General features: G+C 57.3%; 1 long non-coding RNA gene across 1 annotated transcript; it reads left to right on the forward strand.

Annotated features, from left to right (window-relative positions):
- Positions 1-8999: 8999 nt before the first annotated feature.
- LOC137467225 (uncharacterized) lies at positions 9000-10262 on the forward strand. The gene is made up of 2 exons (XR_010995452.1): positions 9000-9066; positions 10044-10262. It is a non-coding gene; the product is annotated as an uncharacterized lncRNA (long non-coding RNA).
- Positions 10263-13669: the final 3407 nt, after the last annotated feature.

Raw genomic sequence — 13669 nt, forward strand, 5'->3', positions numbered from 1 at the left:
CAGAGCTGTGGGGCCAGAGCCGGCTGGGCTGTGCTGGGGAGAGGCCCTTGGTGCTGCACAGAGCTCAGGGCAGCTGGCAGAGCTTGCAGGGAGCTGGGCTGGGCTCAGAGAGCCTGGCACAGGAACCATCAGTGTCCATCCCAGCCTGGCTGAGCGTGCAGGGCAGGACTCAGCCCAGGCCTTGTGGGGCAGGGCCAGCGCCTGTGCAAGGCATGGAAAACAGGCAAGTGTCTGAGAGAGGAGGCTGCTCTGTGCCCTTGGGGGCATGGACACAGCAGGGAGGGGGCCCAGGACATTTGTCTCCGCCCGCCTCTGTCCCCAGCCCTTGGCAGCCCTGGCTGCTGAGCCCAGCTTTGCCCTGGGCTGAGTTTGGCTGTGGCCCAGCTCCATCCTCCTGCGGGGCTCAGGGCCTGTTCCCGGCCATGGCCAGCCCTGGCCGGCCTCTCTGCTGGCCCAGAGGCCGGCAGAGCCCGGGGCAGGGCTGTCTGTGCAGCCCCACAGGTGCCACGAGCTCTGCAGGAGCTGGCAGAGGCTGCCCAGCAGGGAGGCCATGGGGCACAGAGCCCCAAGGCTGCTGTGGGCACCACGGCACAGGGGCCGTTCCCAGCCGCAATGCTCCTGTCCTGGGCTGGGCCTGCACAGGGGCTGTGGCACCATGGCCGGGCCAGCACAGGGTCACAAAGGGGCCACGCAGCCGCTGCCGGGGCTGGCAGCAAGGCCGGGCACAGACAAGGAATTGCTGAGCATGGCCTGCGCTGGCCAGGGCTGACTGTGCCAAAGGCAGAGCTCAGCTGCCCTTGGTGGCTGCAGGAACACTCAGGAGCCCAAAGAGCCTCCATGGCTGTGCTGGAGACCAAGGCTGGAGCAGGGAAATGCAGGGCTGCTGCGCCATGGGGAGGGCATTGAATTCCAGCACACACCTCAGCTCTCTGATGATCCCGGCACCATGCTGGGCCCTGTTTCAGACTGGAGCAGAGCAGATGTTGATGGCACAGGAGCCCTGCGGGGCTGGCAGGGACCTGCAGCTTGCAAGGTGCTCTGCTCTCCCTCAGCTCCACTCTGAGAGATCCAATCCCAGTTTGGCACCTCAGGGCACAAGTGGCACCGCCTGTCCATGGGCACACAGCTGATATCTGCCTGGAAAGGGGCACAGGTTTAAATTCTTGTACATTTCATAATATACAAGGACATTTTTATTATCTGGGTCACTTGAGTACTTTTAAGAAATACCAAAGTCTTCCCTCCAGGAACAGGAATTTCCTGGAAGTGTACTGATGGGAGAAGGAGAAGAAATACTGCTCTTCCCCTTTACTTGAGTCACCAATATTGTTTACTACATCATCTCTCTCTTCCTTCAGGTATTTCCACCTCTTCTGTTGAAATGGCCATGTCTAAGGACATCTCTTCACTAGACCAGCTGGATCTATGTCCTTCCTGTTACTCCCAGATTTCCTCCTCCAGATGCTCTCTGGTCACACAAGGGCCTCTCAACTGACTGGTTACATGCTTTGAGCTTCAGGGAGTTGCCCAATCTTTAAGAAGTCCAAATAAATATCACATTAATCAACACCTTACTTATATTAATATCTGTCACAGTATTGCCTTTTCTTATGCCTCTGTCTTAAACTGTTCCTGTATAGAAATCCCTTGGGGATGGGGGACATGTCAGATGCTGCTGGGACATCACAGAGAGCTGAGGGAAGAGCTGTGATGGTTATTAAACTGTTCAAATGTTCAACTTGTGTTTGTTGGCAAGAAACCTTTCTGTGCTTCTGAGTGTCACCATCCCTGAGCCCAAAGGACACAAACCTGATGAGTTGTGGTTCCCTGCAGGGGCACTTGGACCTTGGCTCTGCACAGGAGAGCTCTTCATCCACTTTCCCGCTTTTCCTCCCTCTGGGCATGGAAGGAGCTCGTGCCTTCAGTGTGTGACTCGTGTGTGCAAAGAGCAAATCTGGGCAGAATTGGGGCAGGGAGGGTTTGGGGGGACCTTGGGACCTGTGCTGGGCACAGAAGGTGTTTTCCATTGCTCTGAGACTGTCTGCTGTGCAAAGTGGATTTAATATCCAGCAGAGGAATGAGTTTTGCATTTGATGGAGCTGTGCCTTCCCTTGGCTTTGCTGGCTGAGAAGAAATGAACATCCCTCTGGGTCTGGGGCAGCTCCTTCTCCAAGGAAAGCAGGTGGGAGTTGGAGCTAAGGAGCTGAAACTTTGGCAAAAGGTTTAATAAGACATTCAATGAACACAAAACACTTCTCAAAGCTGTATATTGGTCCATTCAACTTCACAAACTCTAAGCCATCTGAGTTTTAAGTTGCTCAACATTTTCAAGAAGTCAGAAATAAAAGAACGAGAGACAGAAATAGAGAATGATGAAAAAGATTTGGAGAAGCACACACAGAGCTACCAACTCCTGGATTCCAGCACTGTTCAGATCGGAATTCCAAGAGGAGGTAGGGTCAAGATGTGTGCTCGCCTTGTGCTCAGCCTTAAATACCCCTTGGTCTTCCTGGGCCCTTCCCCCAGGTGGGACTTGGGGTCATTTGGTCACTCAGGAGCTGGGCTGGGGGCTCCAGAGGTGGCTGTGGAGCATTGCCTGTACTGTGCCAGGGACTGGCAGACACTGCTGGGCTGGGATAGAGGCCCTGGGGGGATTGGGGTTCCAGGGCAGGGCAGGGCTGGGGTTCCAGGGCAGGGCAAGGCTGGACCTGCCCCTTCCTCCCCCACACACAAAATGTTTCCAGCCCACAATCTCCTCCAGTCTGTCACAACAGGCAGTGTTGGAGGTGAAATCCCAGTTGTGGCCACGGGCACCTGCAGGAAGAAGGACAGTTCTTTTCCATAGGAATGAAAGCCCCAGTTCTCGGTTTATTTCTGATTTAATTGCCTGGAATTTATTTGGTTTTGTTGTTGCTTTGTTTCCTTTTTTGTGCCTGAAGTGTCCAGTCAGGAGCAGAGTGACTCTTGCCAAGGAACTTTGTGGTGCTGTTGCTCAATATTAAATCTGGTTTTTGCTGCTCCCTTGCTGGGGATTTTTTCAGCGCTCTCAAGCCCTCGTTGGCAACAGGGTGAAGGAGCCCTGGGCCAGGCTCTGGCCCTGGGGGACACGGGGACGCTGCCGGGGGGTCCCTGTCCCCTGTCCCGCCCCCCATGGCCCTGTGTCAGGCTCGGGGGTCGATCTCGTGGAACATCCTCTGGGGGAGGCTGCGGCGCTGAGGGCGGGGGGACCCGGGGGGACAGGGGACCCCGCTGTGCACGAGCAGCGTTGGACTTCTCTGGGGGAACTGGGAGGGGGGGCTGGGGCAGAGTCACCTCCCCAGTGACCTCACACAGCCCCTGTGATGTCACACAGCCCCTGGGGTGTCACAACCCACTCTTGGATGCCACATAGCTCCCTTGTGATGTCATAGGCCCAACTCTGCGATGTCACTCTGTGATGTCACAAAGCTGTGCTGTTACAGAAGATTCTGTGATGTCAGAAATTCACCCTGTACTATGACGACACAAAGTCATCCTGTGACATCACAGTCTGTTCCATGATGTCATAGCCTGCTCTATGATGTCACACAGCCAACTCGGTGATGTCACAACCCACACTCTGATGTCCCAGAGCCACTCTCTACATGACGGCAGAGTCTGCCTATGGCCTCACACTATGATGTCACACCCTGCTGTGTGATGTCACAAGCCCCGCTGTGATGTCACAAAACCCTCCCTGTGATGTCATACTGCCACTCTGTAATGTCACAGCACACACTTTGACCTCACTGCCCGCTCTATGATGTCATACAGCCATGCCATGATGTCACAGCCTGCTCTCTGATGTCACACTGTCCCCTCTATCATGCCATAGCTGCTTGATGACCTCACACAACACGCTCTGTGATGTCATAGCCCAGTCTGTGACCTCACACAACCCACGCTGTGCTGTCACACAGCCCCCCTCTGACATCACAGCTGCTCTGTGCCTCCGTGACACAGCCACAGAGGCGCTGCTGTGACACAGCCCCCTCTGGGACACCCCACAGCCCCTGCCAGTGCTGAGCCCCTGTGAGCTCTGTCTGTGCCCTGCTCGTGTCCCTGCGATGCCCTGGCAGTGCCCCAGCCCTGCTGGGCTGTGCACAGGAGCTGCTCCTGGCCACAGCTGTCTCTCTGCAGCGCTGCCCTTGCCAGGAGCTGCCTCTGGGCCAGGAGCCCGGCCCAGCTCAGCAGCACAGACACAGCACCAGGACGTTAATGACCCTCTGGGGCTTTGGTGCTCTTTGCATCGGACCCAGACCTGAGTGTGCTCAAAGAACTTCTCAAGAACTCAAATCAGATTCAAAGTCCAGACTTTCTTTAACTTTTAATGGGTCCCACTGAGGGACACAACTCATGTGAAAGTGTCCCTGGGTTCCAGTTAGAGCAGAACACTGGAGGCAGTGATGACAGCTGGGGATAAACAAGGCAAAGGTGTCTCTGGTGCTGAGCAAACCTGGATATCACCATGGTGTCCTTGGACCTGCATTGTCACACTGACCCACGGTTCCATGAGGTTCCCCAGTGTCACCATGGTCACTGTCAGAGGCTGGATGAGATCAGTGTCCCGAGACACCTTGGGTTGAGCTGTCAATCAGTCCCACAGCTGGGACAGCGCTAACCCGGCTCTGAACGCCCGAGCTATCACAAGTCCCAGCTGGGGGGAGGCCCACGAAGGCCCAGGGGCTTAAAACCAAGGAGCACAAGGTCAGCCCCTGCTATGGACTCTGCCTTCTTCTAGGGTTTGTGTCTCACCCACACTGGAACCCCAGGAGCTGGGAGCCACATGTGTATCTTTCTGTGGAGCTTCTGTCTCTCTGTCTCTTTCCTCTCCTTCTAATGCTCTTTCTATGGAACATTTTTGGGTCCCTGAACAACTGAAGTGTTTAAGGCTGAGAGGTCCAGCTTGTTCTGGTGCTTTCCATGAACTGATTGAACTCTTGATTTATGAACCAATGCACTAGATGTGGAATCCTCTACACTGAACTCAGAAACAAACTCCCTCTGTCAGAGCATTTTCATCTTCTAGATCACTTTCAAGATGCCCATGGGGATGTTGCAATGATTATCACACAGCTCTCCATTTCTGGATGCAGGCTCTGCAGATTCTTTCTCTGCATTCAGTCAGGCTTGGATTCCCTGACAATTCCTGGTAGCCCGTCATGGTTTCTTAGGGCAGAACAGTAACAATGAAAACCTTACCAATGGCACAACTGCCCAGCCCACAAGGAAAAGAAAGAACAAGCTGTCAAGTTCTTCAAACATTTGTCCTGCTGTGCTGCAAGAGTTGAGCTGCACACAAGGTGTGGAAAGCCTAGAGAAGCTGCAGCTGGTGGCACATCTTGTGACAGAAGCTGCACCTCGTTCTCCAGGAAAGGTTCTTGGAAAGAGCAAACAGGAGTGTGGAGAAGATTCTGGGAAAACTGAAACAGCTTTTAGGAAATGAAATGAAAATGGAAAGAAACAATCCAAGATGTTTTTCTCTGTTTATTTTTATGCTCCCCTTTTCCATGTTGCACTGCTTCTCCATCCCCTTAATCCAAATAGATCTCAGCTCTAAGATCCATGACATGGCAAGTTTTAGACACTGTAAAATACCATGAGCTACACACAGTTTTTGCCTTCCCCTGGTTTACTTGGAAAGCAGTGATGGAGACTAAGTGCAGCCCTTGGGTCAGGTACAAATTCAGCATTCAGGGAATGTGCTCCCCTAGGGTTTGATCCTCAGCGGGGACAATGCACAGCAGCGCTCAAGGGGATTCCTGTTCCCCTGTGCAGGAGTCCAGACTCTGAGTCTGGGCTGAACAGGGCAAAGTTCCCGTGTTTGGACAGGCTCAGGGGCTGCCCCTGGGGAGCGGGGGGCTGGGCGCGGGGGCGAGCGGGCAACGGAAAAACGGACACGGGGACAAACGGCCCCGGAGCTTCAGTTGCAGCGGCAGCAGCAGCAGCAGCAGCGGCAGCGGCAGCGGCTGCAGCAGCAAAAGCAGACAAAGCAGTGATTTTGTCGCATTCCTCTTGATTCTCCTCTCCCTTTCCCGCTGTCCCCTCCTCTCCCAATCTCTCTCTCCCCATTCCCGGCCGGGCCATGTCCCCAGCCCGCCCCCAGCCCCGGGCGGGTCTGCCCCGGCCCCGGCCCCGTCCCCGTCCCCGGCCGTCCCGCCGGGGTCTCGTCTCCGCCCGGCTCTGGTCGTGCTGGCGGTGGCGCTGCTGGGCGGGCATCAGTGCCTGGGGCTGGGGCGGCACCGCCGCCCTCTGGCTCCGCCTGGCCCGAGCCCGGCCCCGGCCCCGACGTGGGCTCCAGTCCCGGCCCCGGCCCCGGCTCCTCCCGGGCCCCGCGGAGGACACACGCGGCGCAGCCGCTCCCGCCGCCCCCGCTGCGGCTTCCCCGGCCCGAGCTCCGCCGCTCGGCACCGCGGCCGTTGGCCCCGAGCCGCCGCTGTCCCGTTCCAGGGACAGAACGCCTGGGGAGGGCCGGCCCGGGGCGCTCGGGGGGCGCTCGGGGGCCGCTCCTGGCCCCGGGCCGAGCGCTGACAGCCCCGTCCCGCCCGCAGGGAAGGCGCAGGAGGAGGCCCTGCAGGAGCGGTACCGGCTGGGTTCGCTGCTGGGCAGCGGCGGGTTCGGCAGCGTCTTCGCGGCCACGCGGCTCTCGGATGGCGCCCCGGTGAGCGGCGGGGCCGGCGGCGGGCGCAGGAGGAGGGGGCGGAGGAGGAGGAGGATTAGCAGGAGGAGGAGGGGGAAGGAGGAGGAGGAGGAGGTGGAGGGGGCGGAGGAGGAGGAGGATGGGGCTCGGCGGGGCGGGTGGTGCGCTCAACCCACTGCTCTCCCTTGCTCGCAGGTGGCCATCAAAAGGGTGCCACGGAACCGCGTCCGGCACTGGGGCGAGCTGGTGAGTGAGCGGGGCCAGCGGCAGAAGCCGGGCCGTGCCGGGTGGCGAGGAGCCGGGGCCCGGCAGGGTGGGAGCTGCCGGGAGCCCTGCAGGGAGAGCGGGCATGGGCTGAGCGGGGCATGCAGAGCATCCCGGGCTGGCTGAGGGGTTCCCCAGCCCTGGCACGGCCTCAGCCCCACTGACGGCATCGCGCTCCTCCCGCAGCCCGACGGCACCAGCGCACCCCTGGAGGTCGTGCTGCTGGACAAGGTGTCCTCTGGCTGCACTGGTGTCATTCAGCTCCTGGAGTGGCTTGAGCTCCCTGACAGCATCGTGCTGGTGCTGGAGCGTCCGGAGCGGTGCCAGGAGCTGTCGGGTTTCCTGGCGGAGCGGAGGTTCCTGCCGGAGGAGGAGGCGCGGGGGCTGTTCCGCCAGGTGCTGGAGGCTGTGCGGCACTGCACCAGCTGCGGGGTCCTGCACAGGGACATCAAGCCTGAGAACATCCTGCTCGACCTGGCCACCGGGCAGCTGAAACTGATTGACTTTGGCTGTGGCGCCTTCCTCCAAGACACAGCCTACACCCAGTTTGCAGGTGAGCTCTGCCTGGGGATGCTCCTGGGCATCTCATGGCCCAGCCGGGGTGCAGCCCCAGGGCTCCCCCTATTGCAGCCAGGATGGGATTAATGCTGGAGCCAAGCTGATTTGGGTGGGGGTGTGAGGGGGGCCAGCTCCCAGCACTGCCCACAGCCTTCAGCACCCACTGTGGCCTGGGCTGGGGCTGGAGCTGGGGCAGCCAGCCTGACAAAAACCCCAGTGGGGGTAGCAGAGAGGGGCGTCTGACCCCGTGCCCTGGATGGTTTGGTGTGCAGGCGAGAAGGGCTTGGACTGCTCTGCTCCCATTGTTTGCCTTGACTGGTTAACATTTTTGGGGGGCCGTGCAGGCGGGGAGTAGAGCGGGCTTTCTCCACCACTGGATGAGTTTTGCTTTTGTGTGTCATGGTTGGGCCTTCCCAGGATTTCTGCTGCCCTCTTCCAACACCAGTGGCTTCTTTTCCAGCCCCAAGTCTGTCCACAAGTCCCAGGTGCTGGTGAGAGGGCAGCAGTCACCCTGTGTGCCACTGGGGCAGCCCCCACATGCCATGGGGTGCTGGGGCCAGGCTCTGGGAGCAGCAGCGTCCCCCTGATGAACTCTGTCTGTGTTCCACAGGAACCCTGTCCTACAGCCCACCAGAGTGGATCCAGCACCAACGCTACCACGGCGAGGCAGCGACGATCTGGTCCCTGGGCCTCCTGCTGTACCACCTGGTCATGGGGAAGCACCCGTTCAGGAGGGGCCAGGAGATCATCTGGGGGCGGATCTTGTTCCCACGACGGCTCTCTCAAGGTGGGTCCTCATCTCTGGCCATGGGGGCAATACCAGTGCTGGGAGACAGCAGCAGCTCATGAGCATCCTGCTCTGGCAGCTGCTGAGGAGGTGGCACATGTCCTGCTCTCCTGCTCTCCTCCAAACACAGAATCCATGGGGAAGTTTAGGCCCAGCTCTGGGCACACCCAGCATGGCCTGGGCATGGGAACAGGGGGGCAACTTCTCCAACTGACTGGTGATTTCTGGTTTGTTTCCCCAGAGTGCCAGGATCTCATTAAGAGGTGTTTGTCCATGCAGCCCTTGGACAGGCCATCCTTAGAAGAGCTTTTCCGTGATCCATGGGTGCAGGGTGGTCTTCTGCCCTAGAAGATGGGAGAGATCAACGTGCACAGTTGGATCCAGGGGCCTGGCAGGTAACAGCTCCACACTTGTCCTGGCAATCAGTGGCAAAGCCAACCAGACTGGTTTTGTCCTGCCTGTGTCACTGCCCAGGGGTCATCAGATGGGAACACGCAGCCCTTGTGCTGGAGCTGAGCTGCTCTGCCCAGCACTGGTGGCCACCATCTGAGCTGGTTTTGCTTGTCCTGGTTCCCTGACAGCTGGGGCCCTGGGCAGAACCTTGACAGCCTGGGCTCACCTCAGGGAAGGAGGAGGCGGCCCTGGAGAAGCTGTACCAGGTGGGGCTGCTGCTGCTGGGGACAGTGAGGACGACATCAAAAATGACAACCTCTTCCTCCACCTGGTCACCGGCAGCTGAAGATGATGGACTTTGATTCTGGCGCCTTCTCCAAAGCCAGGCTCCACAGGGAATTTGCAGGTGAGTCCACACGCAGGGGGATGCTCCCAGATTTGGGCATTGCACAGCCTGGCCGGGAACCAAAGGTTCCCCCTTTGCTGGGGCGGATGCAGCTAATCCTTCAGTCGGCTGCCAGGCTGCTTTTGGCAGGGCTAGGGGGATGGGCTGGGGTGCTGATGAAATGGGAGTGGGCTCCTGGCCCTGCCAACAGCCCCAGCACCCACCGTGCCCCGGGCTGGGGCTGGGGCTGGGGCAGCCAGCCCGACACAAAGAAACCCCCATGGTGGGAGCAGAGGTGGGACTCCAGAACCTGTGCAGGGGCTGCTTTGCTTTGCAGGCAAGGAAGGGCTTGGGCTGCTCCACTGCCCTGTTTGCTTTGGGATCACCGTTATTTTGGAGGGCAGTGCAGGGGGAAGGGAGATAGCCTGGGCTTCCCTCACCTGTGGGTGGGTTTTTCCCTGGCATGCAGGGGTTGGGCCTTCCTTAAGCCCCTGACAGAGATAAGATTTTTGACCTTTTTTCTTGTTCCCCTTTTTGTCTGTAATCTATTTTCAATAATTTGTTGTGTGTTTTTCTAGAGGAAGCGTTCCAGGTGGGGTCCAGTCTGGATGGGGAAGTGCTTGGGAGCAGCTGTGGCGTGGATGGGCCGTGCCCTGGGAGAAGGATGAGGACATCGTTTGGGACCAGCTTTTCTTCCAGCGAGGGATGGCGTGAGGTGGGTCCTGTCTGCTTGGCATGGTGGGATCAGAGCTTTGGGGAGATGGCAGCGAGCACAGGAGCATCCTGCTCTGGGCAGCTGCTGAGGGCTGGATGTGCCGTGGCTGGCTGCAGGCTGGGCACATGTCCTGCCCTCCTGCTCTGCTTCCACAGGCAGCAGGGATGGGCAGCTCTGGGCACAGCTCTGGGCACGGCCAGCATGGCCTGGGCACCGCGGGCGGCTGGGACAAGGGGCCAGGAGCCTTCAGCTGACGGGCGCTTTCTGGTTTCTCTCCTTGCAGCCGGGCTCTGCGGGTGCTGAGGCTGCTCTGGGCTCTGCCAGGGCTCTGCTGGAGCTCAGCACCGGGCTGCAATCAGCCAAAGAAGAAATGGGGTGACCTGCAGCACAGACCTGCTTGAGCATTTCAGCAACACAGCTCAAGTTTGCAGAGTGTACACCTCCAAGGGCAAACATGACACCACCCAAAAATTAAACTTTTTCAATAACTTCTGAAATGAAATCAATCTGGGATGGCCCCAAATGACATTTTGCAGCTTGCTCAAGCTGTAGCTCAGCCCTTCTCTGAACTGTTCTCTCCCCCACCTGCCTTTTACTTCCCAACTGCTCCCTCTTGTCCCCCAGTGAGTTCCCAGCCCATGGCAGTCTCCATCACACTGTTGCCTTCCTTGGTGCCCCTCACCATGAGGAAGGCCGAGCCCCAGGCTTAGGGACTCATCCTGTCACTGGCTGAGGAGCAGCAATGTCTCAGAGCTCCAGTGGGATTTTAGTGTCATTCAGAGCTGCTCTCCAGCCCTCAGCTCTCCTCACTGCTGAGTTCCCACTCCCTTTTCCTCGTCCTTGCAGCAGGATGAGCTCTGTGAATCCCCTTGAGCCTCCCCACTCTGCCCAGCCCACGCACCCACCTCAGTTATGCTGAAGCTGCAGCTTCTCTGTCTCCTGTGGCACACCAGTCCAGTCCCCTGTGTGGGGAGCCCCAGCCCCAGAGCACAGCACTCAGCAGTGCACTCCGGGCTGGAGCAGCTGCCCTGTAGCCATGGCTTGGCTCTCTGTGGCAAGGGAATGCTCCCTGTTTGCATCTGTCCCTGCAGGATGGCCCCAGGGCAGAGCCCAGCCGGGCTCCCACTGCAGCCCCTGAAGCATGGGGCAGACAGTGGTCCCAGAGCTGGGGTTCACGGGGAGCACCCGGAGCTGTGGCTTTCAGTCAGTGTTGGCAAATGTTGTGTTCTCATCTCCTGCAGCCTGTGGGGAAAGCAGCCTGTGCTGCCAGGCCTGTGTGTGCCAGGGGCTCTTGGATGTCTCTGTACCCATGGACAGAAGGCTCTGTGTGTGCCAGGGGCTCTAGGATGTCTCTGTACCCATGGACAGAAGGCTCTGTGTGTGCCAGGGGCTCTTGGATGTCTCTGTACCCGTGGACAGAAGGCTCTGTGTGTGCCAGGGGCTCTTGGATGTCTCTGTACCCATGGACAGAAGGCTCTGTGTGTGCCAGGGGCTCTTGGATGTCTCTGTATCCATGGACAGAAGGCTCTGTGTGTGCCAGGGGCTCTAGGATGTCTCTACCCATGGACAGAAGGCCCTGTCTGTGCCAGGGTTTCCATAATGTCTCTGTGCCCATGGGTATGGAATAGCATGGACACTGAAAGTGTCAGTCCCGTTGCTTGCACGCTCCTTCCTTTGTACACAAGACACATCCAGGCACACCCCCATGTACAGATACATTAAAAGGACAGGGAGGGACAGAGATTTCCCACAGTACTCTAACTTTGGCATAACTCACCTTTTAGCTGGTGGCCAGGGGATTTTTTTTCCCAGCTCTGTGTGAGAAGGTGTCCAGGAGCTGAAGCAGCAGCATTTAGAAGCAGTTTCAGGATTTCTAGGCAGGAAGTGGAGCTGACAAACATCCACATAATTTGCCGTATTCATCAGGATGTGCTGCTAGTTCTTTGGGAATATGGCCCAATGGAGACATGAGCCTTGGAAAAATCCCAGCTCTCTGTGGGTTTGTGCAAAGGGGGAGCAACAGAAACACTTTGTGTCTGCTTTGGGGACACAAGGTCCAAGGAGATGCGGTTGCAGAGGGTGACCTGGGCTGGTGGCAGGTGAAGTCCTGGTTCATGGCATCCCAGAGTGGCACAGGACAAAGCTCCAAGCACTCCCAACCCCACTGATGAAGTCTTTGTGATGCTGCACATCCTATAGGAAAAGCTGCTGTCACACAATGCACTGGGATTTGTAAGTTTCATTTCTAATACTTTAGGTCCAAGTTTCAAACTGCAATATTTTTGTTCTCAAGACACAGTCATGCACAATCCATCTCTAATCCTCCTATTGCTTCAACACCAATTTAAAAAAATAAATCTTAATATTGGAAACAAAACCCAAAGTCTTTAAAAAAAGGATGCTGAGGTCAGTCAGTAAGATGGATCCAGGCCATCAGAACAGGCACAAAGTAAATGAGTTCTCCTTTTAAAAAGATCAGTTACCTCTTAAATCCAAAGTTACAGAAGATTTCATTACACATTTGTTTCTTTTTGTTTTCTCTTTCATATTTTTCTCGTTTTTTTTTTTATTTTTTCTATTTTATTTTATGTAGATAACACATCCTGAAAAATAGGTAAGATTTTTCAGCAAAAATAAGATTCACAACAAAATAAGATACATTTCTGATAAACAATGAAAATATTTACTCCTCTGTTTACTTTCCTCTGGATACCCTGCAGTAAAAAATCTAGCAGATATGAGAAGAGTTGTCAAGTGTTTGCTTTGGACTAAGCTGGAGTTCAGCACTGCTGACATCCTGATCCAGCCAAGAGTTGCAGAATTCTTTTGCACATCCCGAATGTGTTTGCAGGCACAGCACCTGCAGTGCTGACACACCAGTGCACGTGAATAACTCTGTTACTCCCTCACAGGAGTTGGGCTCTGCCCCAGAGCGAGGTGCTCCAGCCCTTTGCTCCTGGTTCCCGTGGGGAGCAGCTCCCTTCCCTCTGGCTGAGCTGCTCAGGCAGAGCCCGGCAGCTCCTGGCCCTGCAGGGCTGAGGCTTTTCCCCGTTGCTGGGCACAGACTGATGGAGCAGCACCGCTGAACACGGGCACACACAGGGACCAGCAGCAGCTGCCTTTGGCCACCTGAGGCTCCAAGGCCCAAACTCAGAGCAGACAGGGCTGGAAGAGACTCACAGGCTCCCTGCTGGCTGTGCTGCCCCACTTGTGCCCACCTGGGAGCCCCCAGGGCCAGCAGGGACTTGAGATGGCAGCCCTGGGCTCCTGGAGCTTGTGCAAGGAGCGGAGCTGGGGACTCCCTGTCCATGGGGAGCTTCCAGATGGAAAAGGCTGCTGTGCCCAGGCAGCTCCAAGGGCACAGAAAGGAGGGTCTCCACCACGGGATCTGTGCCAGTCCCACAGTCCTGGGCAGCAGCCACCGAGCCCTCGGGGAGCAGAGGGCACAGCAAGAGGGACAAAAGCAGGCAAGGTCAGAGACTGGAGAGAGCCAGACCCGGCAGCAGGAACAGCTGCTCCATTGCACTCTTGGAGAAAGCTCTTGGCTGCTTCAAAGCGCTGAAAGGTGTGCAGGGCAGAGAGGAGGCCACACCAAACACTGCTCCTGTTTGCACAGCCTCCCCTCTCCGTGTCCCAGAAGGAATTGGATGGACTGTGCTCTTCTCTCCGAGTGTCTCGTTCAGCACGAGCAGCTGAGCGCCAGAAGCTGAAGGAGCTGAAGCCTCAGGCCTCAAGAGCTGGGCCTGAGGAGACACTGTGAGCAAATGAATGCTGCTAACATGGACCTGGCTGAATGCAGCAGATGGAATCATGGAATCACAGAACCCTTTCTGTTGGAAAAGACCTCTGAGCTCATCCAGTCCAGCCGGTCACCCAGCAGTGTCGAGCCCAGCACTAAACCACGTCCCT

Source organism: Anomalospiza imberbis, unplaced genomic scaffold (assembly GCF_031753505.1).
Source record: "Anomalospiza imberbis isolate Cuckoo-Finch-1a 21T00152 unplaced genomic scaffold, ASM3175350v1 scaffold_54, whole genome shotgun sequence".
Lineage (NCBI taxonomy): Eukaryota > Metazoa > Chordata > Aves > Passeriformes > Viduidae > Anomalospiza > Anomalospiza imberbis.